Source organism: Pleurodeles waltl, chromosome 8 (assembly GCF_031143425.1).
Source record: "Pleurodeles waltl isolate 20211129_DDA chromosome 8, aPleWal1.hap1.20221129, whole genome shotgun sequence".
NCBI lineage: Eukaryota > Metazoa > Chordata > Amphibia > Caudata > Salamandridae > Pleurodeles > Pleurodeles waltl.
The window spans coordinates 830276219-830298602 of NC_090447.1; positions in this window are offsets into that span (position 1 = coordinate 830276219).

The following is a 22384-nucleotide window of genomic DNA, read 5'->3' on the forward strand; positions in this document are numbered from 1 at the left end:
TCTTTCTACATGGAAACAATTCTGCATCCTCCAGTACGCCGTGGGACATCTTCTGTGCAAAGGGGAAGTTCCTGGCATCTTCCGTTGCTGCAGAATCTTCAGCTTCTTCCACCCAGAGGCTTCCATTTTGCACCTTCATCCGGGGTTTAGTGGGCTCCTGCCCCCCTGGACACTTTTGTGACTTTTGGTCTTGGTCCCCTTCCTTTACAGGTCCTCAGGTCCAGGAATCGTCTTCAGTGCTTTTCAGTCAGTTGTGGTCTTTGCAGAATCTCCTATCACAACTTTAGTGTGTTTCTTGGGAAGTAGGGTAACGTTAATCCTACTTTTCAGGGTCTTGGGGTGGGGTATACTGGACACCCTTAGTGTTTTCTTACACTCCCAGTGACCCTCTACACACTACACTGGGCCTGGGGTCCCTAAGTGGTTCGCATTCCACTTTCTTAGGACATGGTTTGTGTTGTCCCTAGGCCTCTTGCATCCTATTGAATTCTACTGTGTTTGCACTACTTTTCTAACTGTTTCCTTACCTGATTTTGATTTGTGTGTATTTTGTGTATTTTACCTACCTCCTAAGGGAGTATATCCTCTGAGATATTTTTGGCACATTGTCACTAAAATAAAGTATTTTTAGTAACTCTGAGTATTGTGATTCTTGTGATATAGTGCTATATAATATAAGTGGTATAGTAGGAGCTTTGCATGTCTCCTATTTCAGCCTAAGCTGCTCTGCTATAGCTACCTCTGTCAGCCTAAGCTGCTAGAACACTACTAATCTACCAATAAGGGATAACTGGACATGGCACAGGGTGTAAGTACCATCAGGTACCTCCTATAAGCCAGGCCAGCCTCCTACATTGGTGGTGCAACGGTGGGATAAGTACTTGTAACTGCTTTACTACTTTGTCATTGGTGCTTTTCATAAGAAAACCATATACCAAATACTTATAAATATACAAAGTTAACCTAAACAGTTTAACTTTCTTTCTATAAACTTTCTAAAAAGTTTCTGAAAAGTTTTGAAAAGTTTATCCTTTTTCTTTAAAAGTTTCTAAAACTTTTTTCCATCTGTCCTAAACCCTTTCTAACAATCATGTCTGCAGTAGAACTGACTATCATAGTTGTCCATCCAACCTATAGTAGTTTAAACTTTAAAGGTTTGAGGGGTCTCTGCATAGAAAGAGGTTTAAGCATTGGTAAGAACCCTACCAAAGATCTTCTCCTTAGCATTCTCCTAGAAAGTGACCAGAACTAGTCTGGCCCATCCCGGCATCAGGAGGTAGAGGAGGGGGGCACTCCTAAAGAATCAGGAGAGGACCCTGAGGATGCTGGGGAGGGTTCATCCAAGACCTGCCAGCTAACAGGCCACCTAGTGACACCGGTAGTGGGAGGGGGTCACACACTAGTAGGGCACCTTTCACTCCAAAAGGCCAGGTAACTAGAGTCCAGCCAGTTAGAGACAGGTCCACTTCGGCCAATTCCCACATTTCCTCTGTGTCTCAGACTTCCCAAGCCTCCCACCCTGAGGACAACATCCTAGAGAGGGAACTCAGAAAGCTGAGGTTGGAAGAAGCCAGACTGAAGCTGAAACAGCAGCAGTTGGCCTTAGACAGGGAATCTCTAGAAGTAGAGAGGGAAAGACAGAGGTTGGGGTTAGTTTCCCATGGTGGCAGCAGCAGTGTCCTTGATAGTAATCCTGTAAGAGAACAAGATTCTAGGAACCTGCATAAGATAGTCCCCCTTTACAAGGAGGGGGATGACATTAATAAGTGGTTTGCTGCAATTGAGAAGGCCTGCATGGTACAGTTGGTCCCTCAAAGGCAGGGCTGCTGTCTTGTGGCTATCGTTCATTGGTAAGGGTAGGGATAGGCTCCTTACTGTCAGAGAAAGTGATGCTACTAATTACAAAATTTTGAAGGATACACTTTCAGATAGATTTGGCTTAACCCCTGAACAATACAGGATAAAGTTCAGAGATACCAGAAAAGAGTCCTCTCGTGACTGGACAGACTTTGTAGACTGTTCAGTGAAGGCCTTGGAGGGTTGGTTACATGGCAGTAAGGTGACTGACTATGAAAGTCTGTGTAATCGAATCCTGAGAGAGCATATTTTGAACAATTGTGTGTCTGACTTGTTGCATCAGTACTTGGTAGACTCAGTTCTGACCTCTCCCCAAGAACTGGAAAAGAAGGCAGACAAATGGGACAGAACAAGGGTGAACAGAAAAGTTCATACAGGTGGTGACAAGGATGGCAAGAAGAAGGATGGTAAGTCTTCTGACAAGGGTGGGGACAAAGATAAAACACATTCTGAGTCTTCATCAGGCCCACAAAAATCATCTGGGGGTGGTGGGTCCAAATCCTCTTCCCACAATCAAAAGAAGCCATGGTGTTATTTATGTAAGAGTAAATACCATTGGGCAAGTGATTTCACTTGTCCAAAGAAAAACACCAAGGCTCCCACTACCACAACCCCAACTGCGTCCTCTAATGCCCCTAGTAATAGCAGTGGTGGTGAGAAGTCTACTACAAATAGCCAATCAAAGGGTGAAGCTGGGCTCACCATTGGTAATATAGTTGGGGTTGGTCTTGTTAGGGAGACCACAGAGGCTACTTTAGTTTCTGATGGTGGTATTGACTTTGCCACCTTGGTTGCTTGTCCCCTTAATATGGGTAAGTACAAGCAAAGTTCCCTAATAAATGGTGTTGAGGCCTACAGGGATACAGGAGCCAGTGTCACTATGGTTATTGAGAAACTGGTCCACCCTGATCAAAACCATCTTGGTCAGCAGTACCAAGTGACTGATGCTCATAACAACATTCTTAGCCACCCCATGGCTGTTGTGAATCTCAACTGGGGGGTTACTGGTCCAAAGAAAGTTGTGGTAGCCACTGATTTACCTGTATATTGCTTAAGAAAAGACAATGATTTGGAGACATCAGCTTGGACTGAAGTGGAGTTGGAGGCTCATGCAGCAATGCTGGGCATTCCTGGGCATATCTTTGCTTTGACAAGGGCTCAGGCCAAGAAGCAAAGAGGACATGGAAGCTTGGATCTTGGAACAATGGACCACATGCTTCCAAAAGCTAGGGGTAGAAAGGGTAAATCGTTGCCCACTAGCCATCCCTCTCCAGAAGATTCCCCTTTTAAGAAAGAGAAATCCTCTCTCTGCGCACTAGATGAGCTGGCAGCAGACACTGCTGAGCTTTTGGGTTCAGAGGGGCCTGCTAGGTAAGAGCTGAGTGTGTCACAGCAGAACTGTCCCGCACTAGAGAGATTAAGACAGCAAGCTGTCAAACAGCAGAATGGGGATGTCACTGATAGCCATAACGTCTATTGTGAAGACAACCTCCTTTATACTGAGTCTAGGGACCCTAAACCTGGAGCTGCCAGGAGATTGGTTATCCCTTTGCAGTATAGAAGTTTCTTCTGACTTGGCACATGACATTCCTTTGGCTGGGTATTTGGGCCAGAGCAAAACTTGGGACAGACTTGTTCCATTGTTTCACTGGCCTCACATGTCAGAGGACACTAAAGAGTTTTGGCGCTCTTGTGTGACCTGCCAAGCCAGTGGCAAGACTGGTGGCACACCTAATGCCCCCTTAATTCCACTCCCAGTGGTTGGGGTGCCCTTTTAAAGGGTAGGGGTTGACATAGTTGCCCCCCTTGACCCTCCTGAAGCAATTCCCTTAACCCCTTCGCTGCCAGGCCTGTTCCCCTCCTGTGCCGAGCCTTTTTTTGGCTAGTAGGGGCAATTTGCGCTTAGGCCCTCATAACTTTTTGTTTACATAAGCTACCAATTCCAAATTTGCGCCCTTTTTTTCCAACATCCTAGGTATTCTGGAGGTACTCAGACTTTGTGGGTTCCCCTGAAGGAGACCAAGAAATTAGCCACAATACAGTGAAAATTAAGTTTTTTTCAAAACAATTGGAAAAAAAGGGCTGCAGAAGGCGGCTTGTGTTTTTTTCCCTGGAAATGGCATCAACAAAGGGTTTGCGGTGGAAAGATCACCATCTTCCCAGCTTTCAGGAACTGGAATACTTGAATTAGAAAACCCAATTTTTCAATACAATGTTGACATTTTACTGGGACATACCCAATTTTTACTATTTTTTGTGCTTTCAGCCTCCTTCCTGTTAGTGACTAAAATGGGTGAGAAACCAATGCGGGACCCAAGAAAGCTAAACATTTCTAAAAGGTAGACAAAATTCTGAATTCAGAAAGGGGTCATTTGTGTAGATACTACAAGTGTTTCCTACAGAAAATAACAGCTGAAATTAAAAAATATTGAAATTGAGGTGAAAAAAACAGCCATATTTCTCCACGTTTTACTCTGTAACTTTTTCCTGCGATGTCAGATTTTTGAAAGCAATATACTGTTACGTCAGCTGGACTCTTCTGGTTGCGGGGATATATAGGGTTTGTAGGTTCATCAAGAATCCTAGGTACCCAGAGCCAATAAATGAGATGCACATTGCAATGGGCTTTTATTCTATACCGGGTACACAGCAATTCATTTGCTGAAATATAAAAAGTGAAGAATAGGTATCAAGAAGACCTTTGTATTTCCAAAATAACCACAATATAAGGTGTTGAGAAGCAGTTGTTATTTGAACATCTCTGAATTTCGGGGTGCCCATACTAGCATGGGAATTACAGGGCATTTCTCAAATAGACGTCTTTTTTACACACTGTCTTACATTTGGAAGGACAAAATGTAGAGAAAGACAAGGGACAATAACACTTGTTTTGCTATTCTGTGTTCCCCTACGTCTCCTGATAAAAATGGTACCTCACTTGCGTGGATAGGCCTAGCACCCGCAACAGGAAATGCCCCAAAACACAACGTGGACACATCACATTTTCACAAAGAAAACAGAGCTGTTTTTTGCAAAGTGCCTAGCTGTGGAATTTGGCCTGTAGCTCAGCCGGCACCTAGAGACACCTAGCAAACCTGTGCAGTTTTGAAAACTAGACACCAATGGGAATCCAAGATGGGGTGACTTGTGGGGATCTGACCAGGTTCTGTTACCCAGAATCCTTTGCAAACCTCAAAATTTGGACAAAAAAACACTTTTTCCTCTCATTACGGTGACAGAAAGTTCTGGAATCTGAGAGGAGCAACAAATTTCCTTCCACCCAGCGTTTCCCCAAGTCTCCCGATAAAAATTGTACCTCACTTGTGGGGGTAGGCCTGGCGCCCGTGAAAGGAAATGCAGCAAAACACAACTTGGACACATCACATATTTCCACAGAAAACAGAGGTGTTTTTTACAAACTGCCTAACTGTGAATTTTGGTCTCTAACTCAGCCGGCATCTGGGGAAACCTAGCAAACCAGCGCATTTGAAAAAAAGACACTTAGGGGAATCCAAGGTGGGGTGACTTGTGGGGCTCTGACCAGGTTCTGTTACCCAGAATCCTTTGCAAACTTTAAAATTTGGCCAAAAAAACACTTTTTCCTCTCATTTCGGTGACAGAAAGTTCTGGAATCTGAGAGGAGCCTCAAATTTGCTTCCACCCAGCGTTCCCCTAAGTCTCCTGATAAAAACTGTACCTCACTTGTGGGGGTAGGCCTAGCGCCCGTGACAGGAAAATCCCCAAAACACAACATGGGCACATCACATTTTCACAAAGAAAACAGAGCTGCTTTTTCCAAACTGCCTAGCTGTGGATTTTGGCCTGTAGCTCAGCCGGCACCTAGGGAAACCTAGCAAACCTGCGCAGTTTTGAAAACTAGACACCTAGGGGAATCCAAGAGGGGGTGACTTGTGCGGCTCTGACCAGGTTCTGTTACCCAGAAGCCTTTGCAAACTTCAAAATGTGGCCAAAAAAACACTTTTTCCTCTCATTTCGGTGACAGAAAGTTCTGCAATCTGAGAGGAGCCACAAATTTCCTTCCACCCAGCGTTCCCCCAAGTCTCCCAATAAAAATGGTACCTCACTTGTGGAGGTGGGCCAGGTGCCTGCAACAGAAAAAGGCCAAAAACCTGTAGAGATTGAGGGGATAGCACAGCGAGTTGATAAGCACACATTTGTCTTTTATACATCTTTTAGGCTGACTCTGCTTTGGGGACCCATGCAAGTGAGGTATCATTTTACCTGGGGGACTGAGGGGAACGCTGGGTGGTAGAAACTTTGTGTCGCAGTGGTGATCCTACAAAGAAAAGTGAGGAAAATATGATTTTTTATGCACATTTAGAGGTTTGCCGAGGAGTCTGGGTAAGAAAATGTTGGGGGATCCAGACAAGCCACACCTCCTTGGGGTGTCTATTTTTAAAACATGTCTGGGTTTGGTAGGTTGCCCTAGATGAAGGCCACACCTGGGACCAAAACCATAGGTGTCCCCCCCAACACAGGTAGTTTTGCAAAAGATCATTTTGGTGTGTCCACATACTTATGCGATGTTCCAAACACTAAAATTGTGAAAAGAAATAAACTTAGGTTATGTTAAAAAGACCCCTCACCCACCAACTAAGTTGGTGGCATGCTTCATCATCGGGTCCCACCCGAGGCACCTAGCGTGTCACAGGTGTGCTGCGACTTCTGATTACAGCGGAGCAGGTTTTGACATTTTTACCACACATACTGGTTGGATTTGGCACAAGGGTGAGTCATGGTTCAGTGGATCACATTTTATTAACAAGAGACTTCACAAAAATGAAATGCATTGTTAATAACTGAAAGGCCAAAAAACTGAACCAATGACTCACAGCTCGTGAGCTGTAAAGCCATGGCAAAGCACCAACCGCTTTACAGTCCATTCACACACCTTTCATACATGACATGCACAAGACCATTCACTCCGCCAGCCACGGGCCCAGCACATTACAACACTCTCATCGACAGACAGCGCCACTCAAGGGCCCATCACTTACATACGCCCACATGCCTGATACAGCAATCACACCAGCTGATGGGAGTGTGTGGACTTGTATTTGGCTGGCAGTGTGCTGCAGTAGCCAACAGCAAGTCAATATGTACACTATGTACACCGTCAGCCAAGCGCCACTCCACACACAATGGCATCACTAACTAATTAGAAATAATTACCAAACTACAAACACAAAAGCTCTAACTAAGTACATGACAGAAATGCCAACCATGAAACTGAACACATGAAAATACAAAACAGGCAGTTTACACTCATGGTTGTTCCCAGTAATTCTTCTGGGTGTGGTAATTCTTAAAACAACCACCCACACACAGCCCAGGCTTTGAAGGACAATCTGGGCAGTACATTCGAGTCTCCCTCCGGATACATCTTCAAAAACACACTCTGGGGGTGATTCTAACCCTGGCGGTCGGTGATAAAGCGGCGGACAACCCGCCAACAGGCTGGCGGTCCAAAAAATGGAATTCTGACCCTGGCGTGAACCGCCAACACAGCCCGCCACATTAACACTCCGCCCGCAGCGGCGGTACAGACAAACAGCGCGGCGGTCACCGCCAACAGGCAGGCGGCAGACAATGTACCGCCCACAGTATCATAACTCACCAATCCGCCACCTTTTCCGAGGCGGGAGCCCCGCCGATAAAAACACGGCGTAAACAGACTACGAACGGGAAAACGCTCACCTCTACGCACTCCACGAGGACGGAGGACAGCATGGAACCCGAATTAAACATACTACCTGCTCTCGTCTACCTGCTCATCTACCACGAGTACGAACGCCGGCGCAGACGACAACGGTGAGTACTGCACCTACGACACACGGGAGGGGGGAGGAGTAAAGCTTACGGGCACACACATATGCGACCCCCACCCCCCCAAACTATGTACACACCAATGCAGAGCAACAAGTCACAGTGACACCACCCAAACCCCCCTGATAAATGCTAAGACATAATTAAATTGTGAATACAAATTTATGTACATATTAGGCTCTGAAAAGTTATGCTCAACTAGCCAAAAAATAAATATCAAAATAAGTCTATATACAGTGCAATGGATAACCGAGGCAATTAGTCCTGCACATCAAAAGAAAATCGAAGTGTCCGTGGGCCAAAGTGTAACAACAAGGGCAAAGCCCACGCAGGAGACCTGAGTCCTCTGGAGAGAACACTGCAGGGGCATCTGAAGAAAAAACTACAGGCACCTCAGGAGGAAGGGAAGGGGGGGGGGCACCACAGCCACATGAGTCCACGACGCCAGAACCACAAAGGGGCCACCATGCCTACTGTGCCATCCTGGGGAGTGCAAAGCCACAGTCTCTCAAGTCTCTACAGTAGGTGGGTTGCCCACTGTTCCATCCTGGGGAGTGCAAAGCCACAGTCTCTCAAGTCTCTACAGTAGGTGGGTTGCCCACTGTTCCATCCTGGGGAGTGCAAAGCCACAGTCTCTCAAGTCTATACAGTGGGTAGGTTGCCCACTGTGCCATCCTGGGGAGTGCAAAGCCACAGTCTCTCAAGTGGATTACAGTCTCCACTGGTCAAGGAGGAGGCATGGTGGGCACAGTGAACCGTTAACAGTGCTTGACAGGAAGGGCCCAGCGGAGCGGTGCTTGAGACGGCGGGGCCCAGCGGAGCGGTGCATGACAGGAAGGGCCCAGCGGAGCGGTGCTTCAGACGGCGGGGCCCAGCGGAGCGGTGCATGACAGGAAGGGCCCAGCGGAGCGGTGCTTGACAGGAAGTGCCCAGCGGAGCGGTGCTTGAGACGGCGGGGCCCAGCGGAGCGGTGCTTGAGACGGCGGGGCCCAGCGGAGTGGTGCTTGAGACGGCGGGGCCCAGCGGAGCAGTGCATGACAGGAAGGGCCCAGCGGAGCGGTGCTTGACAGGAAGGGCCCAGCGGAGCGGTGATTGAGACGGCGGGGCCCAGCGGAGCGGTGCTTGAGACGGCGGGGCCCAGCGGAGCGGTGCTTGACAGGAAGGGCCCAGCGGAGCGGTGCTTGACAGGTAGGGCCCAGCGGAGCGGTGCTTGAGACGGCGGGGCCCAGCGGAGTGGTGCTTGAGACGGCGGGGCCCTGTTCAGCGGTGCTCTTCTGCACGGCGGGGCCCTGTTCAGCGGTGCTCTTCTGCACGGCGGGGCCCTCTTCAGCGGTGCTCTTCTGCACAGCGGGGCCCTCTTCAGCGGTGCTCTTCTGCACGGCGGGGCCCTGTTCAGCGGTGCTCTTCTGCACGGCGGGGCCCTGTTCAGCGGTGCTCTTCTGCACGGCGGGGCCCTGTTCAGCGGTGCTCTTCTGCACGGCGGGGCCCTGTTCAGCGGTGCTCTTCTGCACGGCGGGCCCTGTTCAGCGGTGCTCTTCTGCACGGCGGGGCCCTCTTCAGCGGTGCTCTTCGCCACGGCGGGGCCCTCTTCAGCGGTGCTCTTCTGCACGGCGGGGCCCTCTTCAGCGGTGCTCTTCTGCACGGCGGGGCCCTCTTCTGCGGTGCTCTTCTGCACGGCGGGGCCCTCTTCAGCGGTGCTCTTCTGCACGGCGGGGCCCTGTTCAGCGGTGCTCTTCTGCACGGCGGGGCCCTCTTCAGCGGTGCTCTTCGCCACAGCGGGGCCCTCTTCAGCGGTGCTCTTCGCCACAGCGGGGCCCTCTTCAGCGGTGCTCTTCTGCACGGCGGGGCCCTCTTAAGCGGGGCTCTTCTGCACGGCGGGGCCCTCTTCAGCGGTGCTCTTCTGCACGGCGGGGCCCTGTTCAGCGGTGCTCTTCTGCACGGCGGGGCCCTGTTCAGCCCTGTTCACCCTCCGACCGTGCTGTTGCTGGACCCTTCGGTGACGGAGTCCTGGGCCCTTTGGTGTTCTCCCTAACACCCGGGATGGGGCTTGTGGGCCCCTCCTGCTCTGCGCTCCTGCTGGCTGACTTCTCCGCCCTGCTGCCCTTTCGCTCCTTAGATGGGGCTCTCGGGCCCTTGCCTCCCCTAGCTGTTGTGCCTGGTGAAGTGGGCGAACTTGGCTCCTTGGGGGCAGCCGTGTCAGTCCTCTCACGGCGGCCCTTTAGTTTCCGGGTCCTCTTGCCTGGGGGGGGGCTGGCTGTCCCCTTGCTGCTGATTGAAGTGTCACTGCTGGCAAAGGGTGGACTCCAGAACCCATGCACCACAGTGACACTCGAAGCTGGGCTGGTGGTGGCTGAGGTGCTCTTGGGACTCTTTGCAGATGGAGGAGGTGGGTCAGTGGAGGGAAAGAGGTCAAGATTAGCGAGGAAAACTTTCTTAGGACCAAGGTAATAGGTAGGAGAAGTGGTGATGGGAGTGGAGGAAGAGGATGTGGTTGTAGGAGAGTCAGGTGTGCTGTCTTTGGGTGCAGGTGCTTGTGCTGGAGGCTGTCGTGAGGTGGATGGCTGTTGGGTGGGTGTCTGCCTGCGTTTGTGTGTCTTGGAAGAGGGGGTGACAGACACAGTGGGAGAGGACACAGGGGACGTGTAAATGGAAGTGGGGGTGGTGACTGCACGTGTGCGGACTGGACTGGAGGGTGTGCTGGTGATGGAAGCACTGGCTGATGGTGGTGTGCATGCAGGTGTGAGTGGAGACGTCACAGGGAGGGAGGAGGGAGACGAGGAGGAGGGGGACACAGAGGTGGTAGTGACTGTTGGAATGTCTGCATCTGGGTGTTGCTTGCGTGAATGCTTGTGGGTTCTGTGGTGCTTGTGTCTGGATGAGCTGCCCTTGGGTGTTGAGGTGTGTGCAGGCTGGTCTGATGGTGTGGATGGGATAGGCTGAGGAACAGGAGACAGAGACAGGCTGGAGGCAGTCAGAAGAGGGAGGCTGGAAACAGGGACAATGGCTGCCATCAGTGCTGAGGCCAGAGCATTGAACGATCGTTGATGGGCAGCCTGACCCGAATGAATGCCCTCCAGGTAGGCATTGCTCCGATGCACCTCCCTTTCTACCCCCTGGATGGCATTCAAAAGGGTAGTCTGCCCAACAATGATGGTCCTCAGGAGGTCAATGACCTCCTCACTGAGGGCAGCAGGGGTAACAGGGGCAGGGGCTGAGGTGCCTGGGGCGAAGGAGACGCCTGCCTTCCTGGGCGAGCGGGCACGGAGCGTAGGCTGAGGGGCTGCTGGGAGGGCGGGGCTGGTGCGCTGGGTGGCGGCTGTACCTGTAGAGGCGGGGGGCCCGGATGTTGCCGCCACCGCTAGGGAGCTCCCATCCGAGGACGTGTCGCTGTCGCTGGTGTCACCACCGGTCCCCGTTGTGGTGCTCCCCTCGCCCTCCGGATCACTGGTGCCCTCGGTGTCTGTTCCTGGTCCCACCGGGGCCTTGTGACTTGCAGCTCCCTCGTGCTCCGATGCCAAGTCTCCTCCGCCTGATGATGCTAATGCACACATGCACAAGAAGATGAAGAAGAAGGGTGGGGGGAGAAAAACGAAGACCAGGTTGAGTGCATGCAATGTCAACACCGTGGGCGGAGAGGACAGACACAGGAGCCTCATGCACTAAGCCGCACTTTCGGGGTACACTACTCAGTACTTCTGACTAGGACAACAGGTCTAGAGACGACTAAGGCGCACATGTGTGATGCTGGACCATCGATAGCTGTACTTGTCACCCTACAGAGGTGGGGGCCGGGAGCACAGGGCCATGCCTAAAGGAGAGGACTACACTACAGAAAGCGCCCTGGCCTAATGTCACCCACAACCCTCCTCCCCCACCCAGACGCCTCCACTGCGCAGAGAGATAGCAGAATGGGCTGATACTCACCCCCTTGTGTCTGCTGTGATGTCCTCAAGCGCCCATCCAAATCAGGGTAGGCCACCGCCAGGATCCGGGACATCAGGGGGGTCAGGGTACGACTGGCACCCCTCCTAGGTTGGGAGGCCATCCCCAGCAGTGACTCGGCGGTCTTCCTGGTCCCGCGGCGGATGTCCTCCCACCTCTTGCGGCAGTGGGTGCCCCGTCTGACGTGGATCCCCAGGGCCCGGACTTCCTTGGCGATGGCACGCCAAATGTCCACTTTCTGATGGGCGCTGACCTATTTGACATGTACAGGGTGGGAAGGAAAAATCATCAATTTTTTGCATGTTAGATGCGATTGGCCCCCCCTCCCCAACCTTGCCATATGGCATATGCTCTCATCTGTCCTGCGTCGCCCCCCACCCCACCAACTTACATCCACCCCACTCCACACAGGCATAGCCCATTCAATGTGCACCCAGTGTACTTACCTGTTGGTCTGGAGGACTGTAGAGTAACGCATACTGGGGGAGGACCCCATCCACAAGTTTCTCCAGCTCCTCAGACGTGAAGGCAGGGGCCCTTTCCCCAGTCGCAGCAGCCATTGTCACTTCCAGACCGAGGTCACAGCAGCACTTGCAGTATAGGTCCTCTCCTGTGGAAGATCAGGTCTCGAGTGATTAAGCAGATAGAAAATGGCGGTCACGCCCGCGGCGGTGCGTACCGCGGCGGTGCGTACCGCGACCGCCGGCGCACCTCGTTATTGGCTCCTGAAACCCATAGGCTTCAATGTTAGCCAATGCGGCTTCGTATAGCGGTCTTCGACCGCCTACCGCCACGGTGTGCCACGCCAGCGCATTGACCTCACATCCCATTGTCCCACTTCACAGGTCAGGCAGCCGCCATTTCAAGGGCCCAAAAGGCTTAATTTGTACTGCGTCACACAGGCCTAGGCCTTGCATTGCCACACATACACGCCTTTCAATACATTGATAATCGAGTGCTATGCATGCAGTGGTGAACGTACCTGTGATTTGCTTGACTCTGTGCTCCATGTTGTCCTTCCTAGGCACCGTCCGCTGGGACTTGCGAGGAGAAGGATGAATCCTCGCGTGTACCGACCGCTGGTGGACCTGTCGACAATGGAAGAACGCCATATAATACTACGATACCGACTTGACCGAGCCACTATACATGAACTGTGTGCCCAGCTGGAGCCAGCCCTGATGTCCCCCATCCGCCAACCCACAGGAATTCCCCCTCTAGTGCAGGTTCTGTCAGTCCTCCATTTTTTGGCAAGTGGCTCATTCCAGACAACAGTGGCCATGTCATCTGGAATGTCTCAGCCTATGTTTTCAAAAATCTTGTCTAGAGTGTTGTCTGCCCTGACGAAACACATGCAGCGCTACATTGTATTCCCTGAGGAGGTTGATTTGGCCACTGTGAAGGGTGATTTTTATGCCCTTGGACATATCCCCAACATAATTGGTGCCATTGATGGGACCCATGTGGCTTTAGTACCCCCAAAAGACGATGAGCAGGTGTACAGAAACAGGAAAAGTTACCATTCTATGAACGTCCAGGTGGTCTGTTTGGCTGACCAGTACATCTCCCATGTGAATGCCAAGTTCCCTGGGTCAGTGCATGACGCGTATGTGATGCGAAATAGCAGCATCCCTTATGTGATGGAACAGCTACAGAGACACCGTGTGTGGCTAATTGGTGACTCTGGTTACCCCAACCTGCCTTGGCTATTGACCCCAGTGAGGAATCCCCGGACCAGGGCAGAGGAACGGTACAATGAGGCCCATGGGCGATCTAGGAGGATCATTGAAAGAACCTTTGGCCTCCTGAAGGCCAGGTTTAGGTGCCTGCATATGACAGGGGGATCCCTGATGTACTCACCAAAGAAGGTGTGCCAGATCATCGTGGCCTGCTGTATGCTTCACAATCTGGCATTGCGACGTCAGGTGCCTTTCCTGCAGGAGGATGGTCCAGATGGTGGTGTTGAAGCAGCTGTGGAGCCTGCGGAGAGTGAAGAGGAGGAAGACGAAGAGGACGACCCAGACAACAGGGACAGAGTTATCCAACAGTATTTTCAGTAGCACACAGGTAGGAATCACCCACGCCATTTGACATTTACTGAAAGCCCCCTGCATCTTTACTTTGTGTATTTCCCCCCAGTTCTTTTAAACTGATGTTTGATTTTCCCTTCCCTTTTCAGTGCTGTATGACCCACTGCGTGACTTCTGCTTGGTTAGCCCATGGACTAATGCTTATTGACATCGGTATGTTATCATCACATAAATAACAGAACATTATTGAACAGTAATGTGTTATACATTTGTAAATAATACAGGGTGACTCCAGAATGATTTCAGTGCAATGAGTGATGTATTTTTAGTGCTAGATATTGGTACATGATATCAAAACGGTGATGGGTGAGGGTGGAGTTATGTCCATGGCAGAGTCCAGTTCTCGGTTGCACAGGTGCATTGTCCATATGCCTGTGGAAGGATGGAGCAGGGGCAGTTCAAGGTTGGACAGGGTGACACTGTGGGACAGTGGAATGACATCCGGGGGGATATTAGGCTGGCGGGGTCTTGGCATCCTACTCTGTCTTCCTTTGAGATCTCAGGTTCCTCTTGCGGGGTGGTTGTTCTTCAGCAGGAGGTGGGGTTCTGGTGTCCCGTCGTTCTGTGGGGGCCTCCTGACCACTAGCGCTGGCGGAGGTGGTAGGCTGTTCCTGGCTAGTGACAGGGGCCCTTTGTGGTGCCACATGGTCCTGCAATGTGGTTTCTATACGGTTGAGGGCCTGGACTATGGTCCCCATAGCGGTAGCGATGTTCCGGAGTTCATTGCTGAACCCCATGTACCGTTCCTCCTGCTGTGCCTGGATCTCGGTGAACCTGGCCAGTACCGTCGCCATCATCTCCTGGGAGTGATGGTATCCTCCCATGATGGTGGTGAGGGCCTCTTGGAGAGTCGGTTCCCTGGGCCTGTCCTCCCCCCCTGTCGCACAGCAGCCCTCCCAGTTGCCCTGTTTTCCCGGGCCTCTGTCCCCTGGACAGTGTGCCCACTACCACTGCCCCCAGGTCCCTGTTGTTGTTGGGGTGTTGGGTCAGCCTGGGTGCCCTGTAGTGGCGGACACACCGCTGATTGACGCGTCCACGAGACAGAGGCGAGGGCCTGCTGGGTGGGAGCTGTGCTTGTGTTCCCAGAGGGGGTTGGGTCTGCTGTAGCCTGTGTCTGTGTGTGGGGAACCGACTGTCCAGAGGTCCCCGATGGTCCGGGCTGGTCATCAGGTTCTAGGTCGACAGAGCTGCTGTCCTCGCTGGGGGCCTGTTCTGGGGGTGGGATGGACATATCTGGACCCTCCGTGGCAGTGTGTTGGCGTTCGGGCCCTGCAGGGGTAAAGGAGTATGGTTATTGTTTCGGTGTGTGCCATGGCGTGCATTTTGAGTGCCCTTGGCCCCCAGTGCTGGCATTCCCTTGTGGGAGGTGTTGTGAGGGTGGTGGGGGGGGGGTGTATGGGTATGTGCAATGGTCATGCTTTGGTGGTGGCTGTCTATGATTTGTGTTGGCATTCAGGGGTTGGTGTTGTTTAGGGTGGGTTGTGCTGGTGAGACATTGGCAGGGAGGTTGTGTGCTGGGGGGTTGAGATTGGGGGTGAGGGTGGGGGGGGTTGGCATGCTGGTGGTTGGGGGGGTGAAGTAGTTGAGATTCGACTTACCAGAGTCCATTCCTCCGTGTACTCCAGCGAGGCCATCAGGATGCAGGATGTTTACCACCTCTTGCTCCCATGCTGTGAATTGGGGTGGAGTGGGTGGGTGTCCGCCGCCAGTCTTCTGCACAGCGATGTTGTGTCGCGACACCATCGAGCGCACCTTCCCCCGTAGGTCGTTCCATCGCTTTCTGATATCTTCCCGATTTCTGGGATGCTATCCCACAGCGTTGACCCTGTCTACGATCCTTTGCCATAGCTCAGCCTTCCTTGCTATAGTGGTGTGCTGCACCTGTGTGCCGAAGAGCTGGGGCTCAACCCTTATAATTTCCTCCACCATGACCCTGAGTTCTTGGTCCGAGAACCTGGGGTGTCTTTGGGGTGCCATGGTGTGGTGTGGATGAGGTGTGGGGTGGTGTTTGTGGTAATGTGCGTGGTGATATGTGGTGATGTGTGCGTAGATGTGGTGTGGGTGAAGAAGTTGGGTTCCTGTGTGTGTTGGGGTTTTCTATTGCTGTGCTCGCTCTCTCTCTCTGTCTCTCTCACCTTCTCTCCGATTTCCAACTAGTGGGGGTTTGTGGGTGATTTGGGTGTGTGTTTTATAGTTGATTGGATGTGTGGGAGTGTTGTTTGTATGTGTATCAGGTGTGTGTATTTCAAATTGTCCAATGTGGCTGTGTTTTGGAGCTGTGTGTGTATTTTGAGCGCGGCGGTGTGTACCGCCAATGGGATACCACGGTTGAAAGACCGCCGCGTGGATTCGTGGGTCAGAATGGCATGGGCGTGTTTGTGTTGGCGTGACGGTGGAGGTTTGGTCATCTCCAGTTTTCCGCGGCCCGCTGATGAGGCGGACTTCTTTGGATGTCGGATTGTTGGCGGTTTCACAGTTGGTGGTCAGAATGACCGTGGCGGTTTACCGCGGCCGTGGCGGTAGAATGGCGGACTTCTGACCGGCGGTACGGGCCTTTTACCGCCGAGGTCAGAATGACCCCCTCTATATTTCTTAGCTGGAAAGTCTTTTTTGTGCGTGGGAAGAATGCGCTCAGCAAAGTGGCGATCTTTCAATCTAGCCACATCCTCCACCACTGCTTCTCTAGGAACTCTGGCCTGTTCCACCAAAATAAGGCTATCACTGACTCCTGAAATTTCACAAAAGTCATCTTTGACTCTGGAGACCTATCCTAAAACACAATAAAAGCATTAAAAGTTGCTAAGTGGAAGAGGTGAATTGCTAACTTCTTATACCAAACGTAAGACTTACGAATAGCAGTTTAAGGTTCCAACCTTTGATCAACTCTATCTACACCTCCCATGTGCTTATTGTAATCTAAAATGCACACAGGTTTGCGCACTTCATCAACCTGGCCCCAAACAGTCACGGGGGAAGTACTCTCATCATGGATGGTACTTAGCATGTAGACATCCTCATGTCAGAAAATGTCAAAGCTAGCAGCTCATCATTCCGCAAGGCACTGCACTGTCCCCTTTCAAGTTTATTACAGACAAGCTCCCTTGGATAGCCTTTCGGGTTACAATGAATTGTGCCACAAGCAACAGTGTCCACTCTAAACAATTCCTTGGACAACTGCACTCCAGTGTAGAAGCTATCTACATACAAATGGTGACCTTTGTTGAACAGTCATCTACCAAGTTCCCACACAATTTTCTCAGTAACTCCAAAAGTGGGAGGAAAACCAGGGGGGTCAATACTGGAATCCCTACCAGTGTAGACACGGAAATTATACACATATCCTGTGCTACTTTCAGACAGAATATACAATTTAATTCCATATCGTTCCCTCTTGCTAGGAATGTACTGCCTAAAAACCAAACGACCCTTGAAGAGGACCAAAGACTCGTCCATAGCTTTTTCTTTGCCTGGAACATAGACCTCTGAAAACCGATCTACAAAATGATCAAGGACAGGCCCAATCTTAAAAAGGCAGTCAGAATCAGGGTGATCTCGTGGCAAGGCTAATGCATTGTCAATAAAATGCAGCATTCTAAGAAGAAGCAAATACTGATTACGACTCACGGTTGCAGGAAATATAACTGTTGCCATCAAGGGACTAGTAGACCAATAAGAAGCCAGTGACGGCTTCCTTACTAACCCCATCAAAAGAGTCAAACCCAAAAACCTTTTAATCTCCTCCAAATTTGTGGGAATCCACTGGGTAGCTCTAGAGTGGGGCCTAAGTCTAGAAGTGTTGTCCCTCAAATACTGCTCCGCATACAAATTAGTCTGCTCAAAAATGTCTTCCAAAAACACATCATCCACAAATAACTCAGAGAAATTGACAGGCACAAAGTTCTCTGTATTGACTCTACACCCCAGGAGAGCAGTAAAGGCAGGCAACTCTGGCTGCTCCATGTTTGGGGGAACCCAGAGTTCAGGTCTTCTAACGGGAAACCTTTCAGCCCCAGGTTGCTGCACTAATGGCACATCAGTGTCCTCCTCTAAACCAGGCCCTTCACCTGGACTGAGTGTGGCTTCCTCATCAGAAGATTCCTCTCCGACAGAAACTTCACTGCCAGAATCTCTCACTTCCTCCTCTGCCTCAGATGCAGAGTCCGTCTCATAATCATGATCAGACAATGACTCAAAAAGCATACCAACCACCTGCTGAGCGGTCATCCTGTGGCTAGCCATGATCTTTCCTACGAAAATGAACGGGACAAATGCACCACCAACAACCAGCACTGTGTAAGATAAGTAATAAAGTATAGCTTTATAAGTAAGAGTTATAAAATCAAAAACTATACCGCTCACTTGCCTGAAAAAGCTTGAATCACCAGCAACTACTCTGCACAGACACAGCAATCACCAATGATATCCCACTAAAAAGAAGGAAAGAAAAGCAAATTAGAAATAAGACAACACGAATATCATTGTGCACAAATCTAAGGACAATTTCACACAAACCTGCATTTAGTACACCACCTACAAACATGTCATTCATGCATGGCAACAATACTCCTTTGGAGTAAATTGTTTTTACTTACCTAAAACATGCAACTATGCAAACCGCAGGTTAACCACCGCCAAAACCGCAAGGAGCCACAGCAAAGAAAGCAAAAGCTTTGAACTAGAACAAAAAGGAGGAAAAAAATTATCACAAATGCAAATACTTCGTCAGTTGACAAACATCCCACCATCAACCATTTAGAAATTGGTGCCTAAGTGGATTCTGCCATAGGGGCAGATGGGCCTACTAAAAAAAAGGCCTATCTGCCCCAAGGAGGGCAGAAAATACCTTTAATAGTGTGTCCCCACGGGGGCGTCCCCTTGGGCAGGGGGTGCTCCTCCAAGGGGGGCATTGAACTGTTGGCCATTTCTGCCCCACTTGGGGGCAAATGGGTATATTTTTTTAGGGCCATCTGCCCCCAATGGGGCGGTAATGGCCAACAGTTCAATGCCCCCCTTGTCCAAGGGGACGCCTCCCCACATAAATAAACATATAAAAAAATCCCTGGCATTCTAGTGGTTTCTGCCCCCCTTGGGGGCAGATCAGCCTAAAAATAATAGGCCGACCTGTCCCCAAGGGGGGCAGAAATGGCCGTGGTACCCGTGCCCCCAAAGGGGGGCAACCCTTGTCCAAGGGGCCTCCCCCCTCCACTAACACACACACTATCCCTGGTGTCTAAGTGGCTTCTGCCCCATGGGCCTAAAAATAATAGGCCGACCTGTCCCCAAGGGGGGCAGAAATGGCCTTGGTACCCGTGCCCCCAAAGGGGGGCAACCCTTGTCCAAGGGGCCTCCCCCCTCCACTAACACACACACTATCCCTGGTGTCTAAGTGGCTTCTGCCCCCCTTGGGGGCAGATGGGCCTAAAAGAAATAGGCCCATCTGCCCACAAGGGGGGCAGAAATGGCCAACAGTTCAATGCCCCCCTTGGAGGGGCACCCCTTGCTAAAGGGGACGCCCCCCACATAAATAAACATATGTAAAATAAATATCTGGTGTTCTAGTGGTTTCTGCCCCCGTTGGGGGCAGACCAGCCTAAAAATAATAGGCCGATCTGCCCCCCAGGGGGGGCAAAAGTGGCCAACAGTTCAATGCCCCCACACATAAATAAACATTTTTACTAAAATCCCTGGTGTTCTAGTGGTTTCTGTCCCCCTTGGGGGAAAATCAGCCTAAAAATAATAGGCCGATCTGCCCCTAAGGGGGGCAGAAATGGCCACAACAAATATGCCCCCCAAATGGGAGCGACCCTTACCCAAGGGGCAGCTCCCGACACACACAGCACAATAAAACAAAAAAAAAAAAAATCCCTGGTGTCAAGTGGGCATTCCTGCTGCCCGATCGCAATGCGATCGGGCAGCAGGAATGCTCAAAGAGACACCGGGGGAAAGGAAAAGCCTTTCCTTTCCACCGGTGCCTCTTCGTTCCAAACCCCCCACCCGCCAGAGGAGAAACTCACCTGTTTCTCCCTCGTCACACTGGAAGCAAATGGCTTCCAGTGCGACCGGCACCCTGTAATGATGTCAGCGCGCGATTACCAGGACCCCAGTGCTCATAGTAGTGGCCTGAATGTGTTCCCTGTGTAGTGCATAACTGTGTCACTGAGGCTCTGCTAACCAGAACCTCAGTGATTATGCTCTCTCTGTTTTTAAAATTGTCACTTCAGGCTAGTGACCATTTTTCCCAATTCTGATTGGCACACTGGAACACCCTTGTAATTCCCTAGTACATGGTACCTAGGTACCCAGGGTATTGGGGTTCCAGGAGATCCCTATGGGCTGCAGCATTTCTTTTGCCACCCATAGGGAGCTCAGACAATTCTTACACAGGACTGCCACTTCGACCTGAGTGAAATAACGTCCATGTTATTTCACAGCCATTTTACACTGCACTTAAGTAACTTATAAGTCACCTATATGTCTAACCCTCACTGAGTGAAGGTTAGGTGCAAAGTTACAAAGTGTGAGGGCACCCTGGCACTAGCCAAGGTGCCCCCACATAGTTCAGGGCAATTTCCCCGGACTTTGTGAGTGAGGGGGCACCATTACACATGTGCACTACATATAGGTCATTACCTATATGTAGCTTAACAATGGTAACTTCGAATATGGCCATGTAACATGTCTAAGATCATGGAATTGTCCCCCCATGCCAAATCTGGTATTGGGGTTCTAATCCCATGCATCCCCAGGGCTCCAGCATGGACCCCGGGTACTGCCAAACCAGCTCTGTGGGGTTTTCACTGTAGCTACCGCTGTTGCCAACCCACAGACAGGCTTCTGCCCTCCTGGGGTCTGGGCAGCCCAGTCACCAGAATAAAGGGGTTACACCCTCTCCCTTTGGAAATAGGTTTTAGGGGCCTGAGAGGAGTATTCTCTCCTGGCCTCTGGGAATGCTCTGAAGGGCACAGATGGTTCCCTCCTTGCATAAACCAGTCTACACTGGATCCCCCAGCCCCTGCTCTGGCGCAAAACTGGACAAAGGAAAGGGGAGTGACCACTCCCCTGTCCATCACCACATCAGGGGTGGTGCCCAGAGCTCCTCCAGTGTGTCCCAGACCTCTGCCATCTTGAATGCAGAGTTGTGAGGGCCTAATGGAGGCCTCTGAGTGGCCAGCGCCAGCAGGTGACGTCAGAGACCCCTCCTGATAGGTGCTTACCTGACTAGGTGGCCAATCCTCCTCTGAGGTCTATTTAGGGTCTCTCCTGTGGGTTTCTCATCAGATAATGAATGCGAGAGCTCACCAGAGTTCCTCTGCATCTCCCTCTTTGACTTCTGCCAAGGATCGACCGCTGACTGCTCCAGGACGCCTTCAAAACTGCAACAAAGTAGCAAGAAGACAACCAGCAACATTGTAGCGCCTAATCCTGCTGGCTTTCTCGACTGTTTCCTCGTGGTGCATGCTCTGGGGACTGTCTGCCTCCACCCTGCACAGAAAGCCAAGAAGAAATCTCCCGTAGGTCGACGGAATCTTCCCCCTGCTACCGCAGGCACCAAACTTCTGCTTCACCAATCCTCTGGGCCCCCACTCATCTTGACGAGCATGGTCCCTGGAACACAGGAGCTGGATCCAAGTGACCCTGACAGTCCAGTGGTACATCTGTTCAAAATTGGTGAAAGTAAGTCCTTGCCTCCCCACGCCAGACAGTAATCCTGTGTAGTACGTGAACTGCAGCTGCTAGGGCTTCTGTGCACTTTTGCAAGGAATCCTTCGTGCACAGCACAGCCCAGGTCCCGAGCACTCCATCCTGCATTGCTCAACTCGCTGAGTTGACCACCGGCTTCGTGGGACCCCCACTTTATAGTGCTGAGATGACTGCCATGCTCAGTTTTCTTGAACCCGTGTTCAAGTGCTTCTGCGGGTGCTGCCTGCTTCTGCGTGGGCTCTCTGTGTTGCTGAGCACCCCCTCTGTCTCTTCTTCTAAGGGGCAACCTCCTGGCCCTTCCTGGGCCCGGGCAGTGCCCATTTTCTTCAACCGTGACCTTTGCAGCTAGCAAGGCTTCTTTGTAGTCTTTCTGCAAGGAAACAACTCTGCATCCTCCAGTACGCCGTGGAACATTTTCTGTGAAAAGGAGAAGTTCCTGGCATCTTCAGTTGTTGCAGAATCTTCAGCTTCTTCCACCCGGAGGCAGCCATTTTGCACCTTCATCTGGGGTTTAGTGGGCTCCTGCCCCCCCTGGACACTTTCATGACTCTTGGACTTGGTCCCCTTCCTTTACAGGTCCTCAGGTCCAGGAATCCATCTTCAGTGCTTTGCAGTCAGTTGTGGTCTTTGCAGAATCTCCTATCACAACTTTAGTGTGTTTCTAGGGAAGTAGGGTAACTTTACTCTTACTTTTCAGGGTCTTGGGGTGGGGTATTTTGGACAACCTTAGTGTTTTTATTACACTCCCAACGACCCTCTACACACTACACTAGGCCTGGGGTCCCTAAGTGGTTCGCATTCCACTTTCTTAGTATATGGTTTGTATTGCCCATAGGCCTATTGCATCCTATTGTGTTCTACAGTCTATGCACTACCTTTCTTACTGTTACATACCTGTTTTGGGTTTGTGTACATATCATTTGTGTATTTTACTTACCTCCTAAGGG